The sequence below is a fragment of the Diceros bicornis genome, chromosome 4 (assembly GCF_020826845.1).
Source record: "Diceros bicornis minor isolate mBicDic1 chromosome 4, mDicBic1.mat.cur, whole genome shotgun sequence".
NCBI classification, from domain to species: Eukaryota; Metazoa; Chordata; class Mammalia; order Perissodactyla; family Rhinocerotidae; genus Diceros; species Diceros bicornis.
In genome coordinates this window covers 35,439,001-35,453,000 of record NC_080743.1, presented here as the reverse complement: position 1 = coordinate 35,453,000, position 14,000 = coordinate 35,439,001, and the positions used below count along the sequence as shown (strand labels likewise).

General features: G+C 37.6%; 1 protein-coding gene across 5 annotated transcripts in view; it reads right to left on the bottom strand.

The window, feature by feature from the left end:
* Positions 1-14,000, bottom strand: part of CDC14A (cell division cycle 14A) — a 155,620-nt gene that overhangs the window by 83,151 nt on the left and 58,469 nt on the right. The window lies entirely within an intron of this gene.

Genomic DNA, 14,000 nt, shown 5'->3' with positions numbered 1-14,000 from the left:
CATGGGCAAGAGAGAAATGGCTTATTAGTGGCACCTGGCTCACAGATAGTCACAAGAGAGTAACTGTAAGAGTGCAAGAACACCAAAACCTGTAATATATTCTTTGGGGGGAAAAAGAGAGAGACAAGATAAAGGTGGCAGACTGAACCCATGCATCTACCAAAATCTCACTTTAAAACTTTGGAACTTTGGAACTTTAAAAGGCTTTTTTAAAATGGAATCCAACAAGGTCAGGGAGAATAAGAGAGAAGACAATAGCAATAAAATTCTGAAAGCTAGAAATCAGATAGATGAGTGGCAAAAAAATTAGAAGACCAAGAAAACTGAATATTAAGTTGACAGTGGAAAAGATCAGAGAATCTACACAATTTATACAAGATAATTCTCAAAAGGCTCAGGAATTGGCAGCACTGGGTTCTTCTGGAAGTGAGAATGAAGGAAATGACTAAAATAAGACTGAAAGTCCATTTAAGAAGCTGAGAGATTTTACTATATAAAAACAACATTATTTCCCATTTTATAAATCAATCTTCCCAGGTGATTTTCCTCAACCACCCAATATAGTTAGAACCATCAGAAAATAGAATGGTTGGCCCTGGAAGGCAGCAAGATACCTGCCCCACACAATGTTTGAATTGGAAGATTATTTGGGAGGAATATTTTTCACCTGCATTGTTATATGAGCTGGAAGTCAAGGTTAGGAAAACACCAGGGTCTGTTAACCTCAAAAACCCCGTTCCACTTTCAGATTATATCATTATTCAACACAACAGATGATCTCTTTCCTCTCCATATCTCTCTCCTGGATCCTTCCCAACAGAATTTAAATATTTTCAGGTCTCTACGATCTTTAAAAAAAAAAACCCATCCAAAACGTTCTTGACTCTACATCTGTCTTCAACCATCACTCTCTCTTTGGCCTCCTCCTTAAAACAAGACTTCTCTAAAGACTTACTCATCTTCCTGCCTCCAATTTCTCTCATCTCACATCTTCACCTCCTCTGTTCTGTTTCCACCCTCATCCATGCCATGAACACTTCTCACTAAGGTCACCAATGATCTCCATATTGCTAAGCTCAGGGGACTTTTTTTTTTAATGAGATAAAATGCACCATTTTAGCCTTTTTAGAGTGTACAATTCAGTGATTTTTCATATATTCACAATGTTGTGATTTTTAGTATATTCACAATTTACAGCACCACTAATTCCAAAACATTTTTATCACCTCCGAAAGAAACTCTATACCTATCTGCAGTAATTCCTCATTCTCCCTTCCTCACCCTCCTCTCGGCCGCCCGCAATCACTAATCTACTTTCTGTCTCTCTGGATTTGCTCATCCTAAACCCAAGAAACATTTTGCAAGCATCATTTCATTTAACATGTCAGCAACAAGTAACTCCGTCCTTTGACTACTCTCTTCACTTGGTTCCTGGATTTTTCTTCTACCTCTCGAAACACTACTCCTTCCCAATCTCCTTTGCGAAGTCATCTTTCACCTCCCAATCTTTAAAAGTTAGAGCTCCTCACAGTTCCATTCCAGACTCAAATTCTTCTCACTCCATACTCTACACTTTTAGCATGCATCAGCATTACTCGGATGGATCCTTAAAACACAGAATGCTGGGCCCCACCTAAGTTTCTGATTCAATAGGTCTGGGGCAGGGCCTGAGAATTTGCATTTCTAACAAGTTCCCAGGTGGTGTTGATGCTGCTGGTAGGAGGGACCACATTTGAGAACCATTGCCCTACACAATCTCATCTACACAAATTACCATCCATCTGGCAGTGACCCTCAAATTTATCTCTCTAGCACAAACTCCTTAAAACTCCAAAACAGTATAGCCAACCACATGCATGACAATTCCATTTGAGTGTTTTAACACACCTCAAACCATTGTGTAAGAAGAATCTCTTGAATCTGCTTCACCCTAAAACAACAAAAACAATAATCTGGTCCTCCAGCACTCCCTATCTTGGTAAAAGACACAGCTTCCACAACTGCTCAAGCTAGAACCCAGAAGTCCCTCCATATCTCTCATTCCCCTTATCCTATCTGACATTATGCCCCATTGTTTTTCCCTCTCAAATGTCTCTTGAATGCATTTACTTCTCTCCAGTTCCAGTGCTACCTCTCACATAGACTACTGCAACAACCTTCCCACATCCACTCCTAGCCTTCCTAATCAGTTTTCTTCACTGCAGCCAGAGTGTATTTTCAAAAGGCAAATCACAGTGACCTTCCCTGAGCTCCTCAGATGGTCTCACCACAGAACCTTTGCTCCTACTGGTCACATGTTCTCCTGCTCGCCTTAGCCTGGGTTACTCTACTTATCCTTCAGATCTCAGCTCAAAGATCACTTGTCTCAAGGGAAAAACCTCCAACTCCACCCTAAGTAGATCACGTCCCCAACTTTTTTCTTCCACTGGACTTAACCATAGTTTGACATTATATCCTAGTATGTTCATTTGGTTCTCTGCCTTCCTCTCTGTACTAATCCAGAAGGCAGGATCTATACATTTTTTACTCACTATTGTCTCCCTAATATCTAATACAGTGCCTGGCACAAAATAGATAATCAATAAATGTTTGTAAATAAACATTTAAATTAAGTAAAGGAGTTCAGGAGTTCATCCCAAGAAAATTTTCTATAATATTCTGTGGCCACTTTTGTTAACTCAGTAGCCTAATACCTCAATCCTCACTAGCAAGAAAAGCTTTCTTTGCATTAACCCAAAATTCCTTCTGTCCATTTAAGACCATTTCCTTCTGTTCTCATTGCCAAAGAGTATTAATTGGATAGAGCTAAAAGCTCAAAGTAGTTTTCTCTTCCTTTGGCAAGTGGTATTAAACACAGTTTTTTAGTTTAACCCAGATATTTTAGAGAGACTACAAAGAGCTTTTAGGATTTAAATCACCATACCAATGTACTACAAAGTTTTAAATTCCCACAGTTTTTATTGCAGTTACAGTTCATAGTTGTTTACTTAACTACTAGTCTGCTTTTTCACTTATTCATCCAAGCATTCATTCATTCAAGCCAAATATGTACTGAGTTGACTAAGAAGACATGTTGTATTTTTCCACCTCCCTCATAGAGGACCACTGAAATCCCACGGACATCAATTGAAGGAAAATGTTTGCACACCACTTGCTGCCTGGGAAAACTACAGCTCTTACCCTTATTTGTCATAATGGTTTTACCGTGTATTGCGTTCCTCTCTTAAACAGGTAAACACAAGGCTGCTCTTCACTCAGGAGATAAGGTAATGCTCCAAACACCCAAGATTTCTAATCATTCCTCTCTGCTGAAGAATGAATAATGTGTCTCTAACCCCCAATACAGAAGACCTAAGCCAACAGCTGTCTATAGACATCTACATACAAACTTAGCTCAACCCCACGCTTGACCATCTAAATTTCATCCATTCCGACAACTCTCTTTCTAAATGTGGCTTGTAGCATAATAGTCGGCTGAACCATAAAGCTATTATGAAGTGATTATAAAAATCCACATAATTATTCCCAGTCCCTGGGAGGAACTGCAAGTCAATAAATATTTGTTGGATGAAAAACTAAATGAATGAATATTGAAGTAGAGGGAGCAATTGGGATTTTTTTCTTTATTTTTATATTTTTGCATTTATCTTGCAGAGAGGCAGTAGAAGAAAAATTAAGAAAACTAGAATCGCCATCCACAATTAGACACAAAGAGAAAAGTCTATGATTCCCTATTGTCCTAGAGCTGTCTTTCTACAGGCTCTCAAGAGTTGATTGTTAAATATTCAGAAATTTGGGGAACCCAAATCAGCATTGGTGGGAAAATTAACACCACAGAAATCAGTAAACGCTTTTTACTTAGAGAGCCAGTGTACCAACACACCACTGTTTGTAACCTAAGAATCTAAGAATCGCTCAGAATGAAGCAACCTTGTAAATGTTAATAATGAGGAGATGAAACCAGAGATGAAAGGACATATTTACACAAAACTATAAGAGAGCATTTCTGGTAATGAAGTTGTCTGAAATGAAGAAAGGGGAAGAACAGAGGCACAGTCTGTGTTTACAATGTGGAGACTACACTAAAGAATAAAAAAGAGCCAAAGGTAAATGGACTAAGAAATATTAGGAATGACAATGATCTACATACATGATTCTCCGTAAATTCTCTGGATAGCAAGTAGTTAGGAGGCATGCAAATATCTGCAAAGCAATGGGTTGGAAAGGATCTCAAAGGTCATCTAAGCACCTTCCAAGCACTGAACTGAATCCCATCTACACAACCACCACAAGATGGTGAGCTTCTTAAGAAGAGCAAATGTATCCTTTATGTCTGTATGCCCACAGTCCAGTACAGTGTTGGGCATATTACTACATTGTAGATGTTGAATGAATGAATGAATAAATGATCATTACCAGGAGATCATTTAACTTATGCCTAAACAATTCCAGTGGCTGGGACCTATTGACCCTTCAAAGCAAAAATTACATAAAACAATCTTTAATCACAAACTATGTACAATAACAAAAACGTAATCTAGATCATTGCTATCCAATGAAAATATAATGCCAGCCACAGAAGAGAGCCAAATATGTAATTTAAAATTTTTAAATAACCATATTGAAATAAAGTAAAAGGAAATTATATTAATTTTAATAATAGATTTTGTTTAGTCTAATATATCTGAAATAGTATCATTTCAGCATGTAACCAACATAATTATATATAAGAAATGTTACATTTTTTTTACTAAATCTTTGAAATCCAATGTGTATTTTAAAGTTACAGTCTATTTCAGTTTAGACTAAACAAATTTCCAGTGCTCAAGAGCACATGTAGCTAGTAGCTACTATATGAGACAGTTCAGCCCTAGACTGTATTGTATGGATACCTGGGAACTAGACAATGCCCCAAAATACTTTACACAATTGTCCAAAGTACACCTGGCTTCCAGTCTCTGAACAAATCCATGACATATATGTACCAGCTCCAGGGAAAAGAAAGAGCTGATTGCTTATATCATCTAGGCCTACAAGATGAAAATGTATTTGAGAAGAATTAGTGGGGAGAACAAAGCTATCTCCCACTCATGAAAGAGCAAAATCAAATGGCTTCATGGGCAGGACCAAAAGCTGAGCATGACCAGTACGTAACAAAAAATAGAACACGGAATCTCCTGCTTCTCAGATTTAACATAAGGCTCTACACTAACCACTTTGCTCATCTAAAGAAACAGAGATATGTGAAAATTCATTTCTAAGTCATGGCTTAAAAGGTCACATAAAGTCAGCATAACAGAATCTGTCTAGAACCAGCAATAACAGGCACCAGAAAAACAGACCAAGGGCTGTGCTCTGGGCCTTTTATCAACACCTGAGTGTTACCCATTTAATCACATGAATTTTGCTTTAAAGATAAAAATAATAGTAAATTGTCTTTGATTCAGGTATTGAAAATAAGAGCTTCACATAATAGGCATTCAACAAAATAACCATGTTCAAGAATGTAAATGACTGTACTCTTATTCCAAACCATCTTTATCAACTAATGCTGGCTATTGGAAACGTACTATAAAGAGTACAAAAAGTTTGGCACTGGCCCTTCTACAAGAAGTTTGGTAATACTGACCTCGGACCATAAAAGCAAGAATAACCAAAAAAGTAGTCTGAGCCAATTTTCACAACTCAAACCATTGAAGCAATGCCATGTTCCAAAAAAAGAACAGATGTAACTCACCTTCTTACACATATTTAGTGGGTATAAAGACCCTGACAGTTGTTCTTTTCTCAGATCCTGTATAGTGCTTATTTACCACCTTAACAAGAAAAATTTGATAAAGAGTCTGCTTTTCATGGTGGTCAAAGTTACTCAATATGCCCCAGCTGTTGCTAATGGAGTCAACATTTGGACTGGATAAGCTATTTCCATCTATTTTCAACACTCAGGAAACTGGCACATCCTCACTATTCAAAACTAAAGCAGATTCTTTCCCATCATACCAAGCATCAAAAGCAAAGGTTTATTAAAGATCCATGGGGGCAGAAATGATCCCAAAGATCAACACTGAGAAGCAGAGAGGTATCATCATAAAGAAAAGTTGAGATGGGCCGGCCCCGTGGCTTAGCAGTTAAGTGCACGTGCTCCGCTGCTGGCTGCCCGGGTTTGGATCCCGGGAGTGCACCGACGCACCGCTTCTCCAGCCATGCTGAGGCCGCGTCCCACATACAGCAGCTGGAAGGATGTGCAGCTATGACAGACGACTATCTACTGGGGCTTTGGGGGAAAAAATAAAATTATTAAAAAAAAAAAAAAAAAGAAAAGTGGAGAATGAAAGGAAAGCCTTAAGAGAGCATAAAATATATTTTGCTTCTACAATTTTGATACTAGAGAAAAACATGGTAAGGAGAACATTCCCTTTGAAGCACGAAGTTAATTGCTAAATAAACTTTGACAAAAATCACAATACCATATTTAAACTAACAAATATCTGGTTCAACGTTTTATGTAAAGAGATATATTTTATAATTACATCTAACATTCACCAGCTCATGTTTACTTTGCGCTTTAAAAGAAAGAAGGCAGCCTAATGCCAAGTTCCAAGTGGTCTACCCCTTTGAGCCTCTGTTAAGAGCCCTACAAGTTCAGGCATGCCCAGATGATCCAGAGAATTTCTTCAGAGATTTCCCAATAGGACTCAGCCACATTAAGACATAGCTCAGCAACAGGGGTATCACTAAGGGTCATCCCCAAAACACAACAAACCCCTCCGCTAATGCAAACAGTATGGATTCATTTTAATGACAAATGTTATTAGAGGATTGCCAGTGGGAGGTTTATAAGTCCTCTGTTAAGGAAGGTTTTCTGGCCTCACATCTGCTCTAAATGAAAACTTGCATATTCCTGTTCACAGTAGATAAAATAGCATTATTTGATAAGCCATTTAGTTCCAACACTCTCAGGAAACAGCACAAAAACAGTTCTACAAATGGCAGCATATTATTTTAATCCCAAGAGATCTATTTTGTTCCAGGTGTGGATCTGGAAATGTGCCCTAGAGTGTTTCAGAACATTAGTTCCACCAGATATTAATAGAAATTGAGGGGAGTGGGAAAGGATTCGGGGTGAAGTCCTTCGGAAAGTTCTGGGTTAAACCAAGTTAAACAGGTTACTTTGTTACTCGGAAACATTCAGAAATTCAGAATCTTTAAAATGAGAATGTACTCCAAGACAGAGAGTTCTAAACTTATTTGATCACTGAATCTTTTTTTGGGGGGCGGGGGGGGGGGAGACATGGTAGATCTTATAGAGCAGTAGTTCTCAACCTTGGCAGCATATCGTAATCATGTAGGTAGTTTTTAAAAATCCCAATACCCAGACTTCACCCCAGACCAATTATATCAGAATTTCTGGAAGTAGAACCCAGCATCAATATTTTTTAAAGTTTCCCAGACTTTTTAAAACCAAGTTTGAGAAGCAACATAACTTTGGGAAACACTGACCTGTAAGTTCTAGCCTCTTCTCCAAGCTAAAATAAAATCGCCACACAAAAATGCTGGACCTATCCAGAAAGAGACTCACAAAAAATAAAATAAAACAAAATAAATAAAAAATTGGAGCTAGGACATCCAACAGTCAACCAGCTTTATTTCATTGGATGTTAGCACAGCACACTACCTCAACCTTACCTCTGCACCTAGTCACTATTTTTCATGTCGTGCTTTCTGTATTTGTCTTCAAAACTGGGACCCTGGATATTATTTATTTTCTGTATAGTTTTATTCCCCATTTAATTTTATATGTCATTGAAAAATTGGCTTTTAGCAGATTTATGAATCATCATCAATACCAAAAAACTTACCAAGCTGATACATATGGATCAATAAACAAAGAAGTAAGTGCAAAATGAAATTAAAAAGCACAAAAGAGATCTAAAAGAAGAGTTGTGCCATTCAGATTGGTTACCTTTTCAATGCTTTGTGAGACTTACGGTTTTCACAAACGTTGCTTTATGAACACCTAAGAATGTAGATTTGAAAACCACTACCATTGACTGCCAAGAAAACAGTCTGGGAATTCCACTCAGGGTTGGTGGACTTGTGGGACCTTAGACAAGCTGCGATTAATATAACTTTGTAGAATGATTGGTCAATAGTATAGACTATAAATTTAGTAGTACACTGAAAGGAAGAGAACCTAAAAAGATTCATACTAGGCTTCTCAATTCAAATTCCGCTGACTCTGCCCCTAGAACTGAAAGGCCCCTTGTTCCCTTGAAAGCCAACACTAAAGATGGATGGACTCAAAGAATTAAAGTAGGTGAAAAATACCCTTTTCCTCTATTTTTCAGCTAAAGAAACGCTTGATAAACACATTGGCTATCCTTAGTACAAGTGAAAAGTATAGTTTTTGACACAACTACTTTACAATTCAATGGAATACCCTAATACTGACTTACAAACAGTAACATCACAACAAACACTCCTTGAGTGTCACACCAAGCCGGAAATTCAACTATCTCTAAGAAATTCAACTATCTCTAAGAAATTCAACTATCTCTAAAGCCAGCTATACTTAATGTAATCAAGGATAGGCAGGAAACGGGGGTGGGGGGTGGTGAAATTGGGGCAAAAGGTACAAACTTTCAGTTATATGATAAATAAGTACTGGGGATGTAATGTACAACAAGATGACTACAGTTATCACTGCTCTATGGTATATTTTAAAGTTGCTAATAGAGTAGATCCTAAAAGTTCTCATCATAAGAAAAAGAAATTTTTTGTAACTATATGATGTGATGGATGTTAACTAAACTTATTCTGGTAATCAGTTCATAACACATGTATGTCAAGTCATTACGCTATACACTTTAAACCTACACAGTGTTGCATGTCAATTATATCTCAATAAAACTGGAAGAAAAGAAAATAGGCAGTAAAGCTACCCAAATCTTCTTCTTTAATTTGCCTCATCTTTAGAGAATTTGTAACTAGGTTAATAGAAAACTATAATTTAAAAATTTTTTAAGATGAATCCAAATAGAAAAACTCAATCAAATAGCTTTTTTGGTTATAACAATGTACCTACACTGCAAACACCATATTACATAGTATCCTACCTAACCTACCATTATAAAAGACAATCTATACCATACAAATGAAAACTTACAGCACCTAAAATGAGCACCTGGATTGTTATTCTCCAGTTTTCACCCTAACATGAAAGGCATTCATGGGGCCTACCCCTAATATCTTCTCTAATCCCCAGTTCCAGGGTCAAACCTCCTTCCTCAATATCCCTAAAACACCAATCTCCTAACTATAATAAAGCGCTACAATTGTTTTATGTACCTACACATTTACAAACTATATACTGAGTTCCCTGGAGCAGGTACCTAAGTGTCCTAATCATCTTTAGATCCAGAAGACTTTTACAGCGACTGGCACAGAAAAGCAATAAATAAATTAACATACGCATTCCCTGGCACACAGGAAAAGAACCAAATACCAGCTGTCAAGAGAAGAGTCAGCCATATTTGGTGGCAAGTCAACCATATTTGGTGGCGAGTCAGCCATTCAAACAAATAATTACAAGTCATTTGCTCTAATGGTGTATGTAGCAAATGTAATGGGGTATGAACAAAATGTAATACACAAAATGTAATAGGGAATTATAGGCAAAGGACCTGCCAAGCCTCTGGAAAAATGAGGAAAGGCTTTACAGAAGAGACTGCTCAGATAAATGTTTGTTAAATGAATAAATCTTGAAGAACAGCATTATTTAAATTCCCAGCAGCCTTAAAACTCCTTTATTAGAAAGACACTAAAAATGTAGAGCACAAATGGGAATATGGGCATTTCAGTGAAGAAGGCACATAAAGACACCAAACACACTTCAACAGCCTTCAAAATGGTCTTCATTTTTAAAAAATTTTAAGCAATAAAACATTTACACTTAAACGTAAGTTCATTTAAGGCTTCCTGTTTTTTAAATAGAAGTGTTCATGCAGCAGCAGATTAAATAAAAGTCTAGACAATGAAAATAAAAGTGTAATTTAACAGCAAATGGTGTAAAAAACCTAGTGGATGAGAGAATTCAGATTATAAGTGAAGGCCAAGACAACGGTGGCTGACCAGAACTAGGATGAAGATGATTCTTGATATTGCATTAGCCTTAATCGGCCTGGGCTGTGGACTAAAATCAACTCATATCTTAGTGTTAGGAAAAAACTTAAGTTTCTTTAGTCAAATTCCAGCAACCTAGTGGTATTCCTTCAACCAAATTCTTCACTAAATTATATGCAGTATTTTCTGGTATTTTTTGCTTCAAATGCATAGTTTATGAAAAGTCTGGATTTAGAAATGCAGCTTAATATAAACAAAACTCTTGGTGTCATAAGTTATCAGATAGATACAACTCAGAGTTACATTCAAGGTCAAACTTTTAGTAGGAAATAGGTGCCTAAACCAAGGAACAAATGCCTCCTATTTGCACTTAGCATTTTTTTTCATATAATGAGTACCTTTATGCAAACAGATTACTAAAATCTCTTTATCTCTAACAACAATACTATAATTTTCCCCATAGTATTGTCTCAGTTTCTTTCTTCTAAAATACATTTGAGACCATGTGAACTAAAAACCTACAATTAAAATGATAGGACAACAACCTCAATGTCTACTTGTCAGGGACCAGTTAAATGCATTCTTGTACATTATATAGAAATAAGACAGAACAAGGAAGGAAGCTCTCTATTGTACTGATAGGAAAAGATACCCAAGATGAGCTAAGTGGAAAAAATCAAGGTGCATAGTATAAGTACTATGCTACATTTTGTGATAAAAATGGGAAAAATAAAAACGTATATTTTTATTTTTTTATATGTACATAAAGAAATTCTAGAAGGATATGGAATAAATAGAAGTTATTGGAAGACTAGGAGTTATTCAGAACGGTCTAGACAGATGAGGATCAAGGGTGGAGAGCATTTTCACTGTAAACCTTATATATTTTTAAAATTGTTAAACCGTGTTAATGTTTTTGTTTTCAAATATTTAAAAAAAAACAATTTGGAGGGGGCCGGCCCGGTGGCGCAAGCGGTTAAGTGCGCGCGCTCCGCTGCGGCGGCCCGGGGTTCGCTGGTTCGGATCCCGGGCGCGCACCGACGCACTGCTTGGTAAGCCATGCTGTGGCGGCGTCCCATATAAAGTGGAGGAAGATGGGCACCGATGTTAGCCCAGGGCCGTCTTCCTCAGCAAAAAAAGAGGAGGATTGGCGGATGTTAGCTCAGGGCTGATCTCCTCACAAAAAAAAAAAAAAAAAAAAAAACAATTTGGAAAAATTGGCTATAACTTTAATAATTACTATTTAATTCTATGTTAAGTAGTAATAATTTTCTTACTATCTTTCCTGCCATTCTGATCTTAATTATTCAAAAATTCTAGTTCTCAGGAAACAATTAATTACACAGGCCATATAAGCTAAAAATATAATTATGCTTAAAGGAAGAATTTATTCTTTCCTCCTCCTCCAGTATCTTCATCTAAATTGACAATTAAGGACAGCAAAAGTCATCTGGTTAGTGAACCAGAAATACATCTCCCTTGACTTCTGAATGGATAATATCACAAGCATAAAAATTAATATACATTTTTTCACTTAAAATCTTTAAATAGCTACATCCTTCATTGGGCCTACTAACTGGCACTACAATTTTACAAATGTTGCAGCATTACAATTTCCAGGTGCGTGTGTTATTGTTCAAAATAGCAACAAAAAAATTGCAAACACTTTTCTGATTTAGAAAACAAATTTAATGAGCCCTCACTGTCTCCAGGAAAAGTGCGTCAGTAATCCCATCACACTCGCTGCCCCTCTCTCACCACAGGCACTGTGCTCTACCACAGAGAACTTCTGAAGAGGTCTCAGACACAACATCCCTTCCAGAGCTTTCCATAGGGCACACCTGTGCCTAACTTTCCCTCCTCCATTCTCCAAACCCTTACCTATCTTTAAAAGCTCAGTTTAAATGAGTCTGATACTTTCCCAAATCTCTGTCAGAATTAATCTTTTCTTCTATTTTTATACAACCTAACTTTTTATAGTTAATTATCTACCTATGGATCTGCCTGCTTCTACTAAAATGTGTGATCATTAGAAGAAATATTTCCTATTCATATTTATTATATCCTTGTGGACAATCCTTATTTCTTATTACTAATAGCAATAGCATTAACAACACAGAGAAAAACAAAAACCCAGTACGGCACCAGGTACAGTGATAAATGCATTCCTTCATTTAATCCTCAAGATAGCCCTGAAGCCATTTTACAGAAAAGGAAGCTGAGGCTCAGAGAGGATAAGTAACTTGCTCAAGTTACTTATACTTACCACAGATAGTAAGGAGCAGAATGAGCCTTCAAACCCAGTGTCTCTGCCTCTAACGCATATACTCTTAACCACTTTGCTTAGAACTTAGGTAGAATAATTAATATTATCATTACCACTGCAATAGACTGAATGTTGGTGTCCTCCCAAAATTCATATGTTGAAATCCTAACCCCCAATGTGATGGTATTAGGAGGTGGGGCCTTTGGGAGGTAATTAGGTCATGAGGCTGGAGCCCTCATGAATAGAATTGGTGCCCTTATAAAACGGACCCCAGAGATCTTTCTCGCCCTCTTTCCACCACTTGAGGATACAAGAAGAAGTCAGCAGTCTGCAACCCTGAAGAGAGCCCTCACCAGAACCTGACCAGGCTGGCGCCCTGATCCACCCTCCAGAACTGTGAGAAATACATTTCTGTTGTTTATAAGCCACCTAGTCTATGGTACTTGGTCGTAGCAGCCGAAACTGACTAAAACAATCACGCTTCTCTAAAAAATAGAGTTGTTTTGTATTAAGAGCTTTCAAATTATAGAAGTCATTAAAAGTGGAAGGAAAAAACAAAAAACTTTGTCTTCACCATTAAAACTCTCCTATACAAAATATGTCACGTTTTATCTGCCTTCAACAGCTCATTAGCTCAGACTCGAGATTGCTTGAGGATATTCTCCTCTCACTGCCTCACCCCTTCATTTCACTGAGAAGATCAAGCACACTGGGTGTCGTCTCCCCCCTTTGTCCTCCACACCTTGACACCCACCCTGTGCCTAATAACGCTCCTTCCTGTGGTCTGAGAAAAAGAGGTGGGAATCCCTCGATCCTAAGGGATTTAGTCTTAATTTATTCTTTCAAATATTCACTAAAAGCACTTTTATGTGTCAGGCACTGGGACCTGCCCTCTGTGAGTTTACAGGAGAGTAAGGAAAACGGACAAGCAAGAAGGCCTCCTCAATCCTTCCCATTCCTTTCTTTCATTGTTGTTGCTCATTATGATATTAATAATAATAAGCAATCCGTATGCTTGGAGATTTGGACATAAATAAGCAAAAAGGCAAAAATATGAGAATCATCCACAATTCTATCAGAGATGACTGTTGTGGGTTTTGATGTATATTCCCTTCTACTTTTTTTTGTTGTTGTTGTTGGGGAGGAAGATTGGTCCTGAGCTAACACCTGTTGCCAATCCTCCTCTTTTTTTTTGCTTGAGGAAGATTGGCCCTGAGCTAACATCCCTGCCAATCTTCCTCTAGTTTGTATGTGGGCCACTGCCACAGCATGGCTTTGACGAGTGGTGTAAGTCTGCACTCGGGATCCAAACCCGTGAACTCCAGGCTGCCGAAGCAGAGTGCACTGAACTTAACCACTACACCACCAGGCCAGCCCCGATTTCTACTTTTTAAACAACCTCAAGTTTACTCAAAATTTTTAAAAGACGTTCTTCAGGTGATACTTAGAAAATATTCTTTTCCAACACTGTAATGAAAGACAGCCTTCCTCAAGATGAAAGCTGGTTTTGTCTGCTAAACAGGTGATTTAGGGGCCCCACTAAGCATGTGCTCCTGGAAGGTCCTTAGAGGATTGTGTTCCATATCCTCAGCCCCTGCTATTTGGTCAGAGC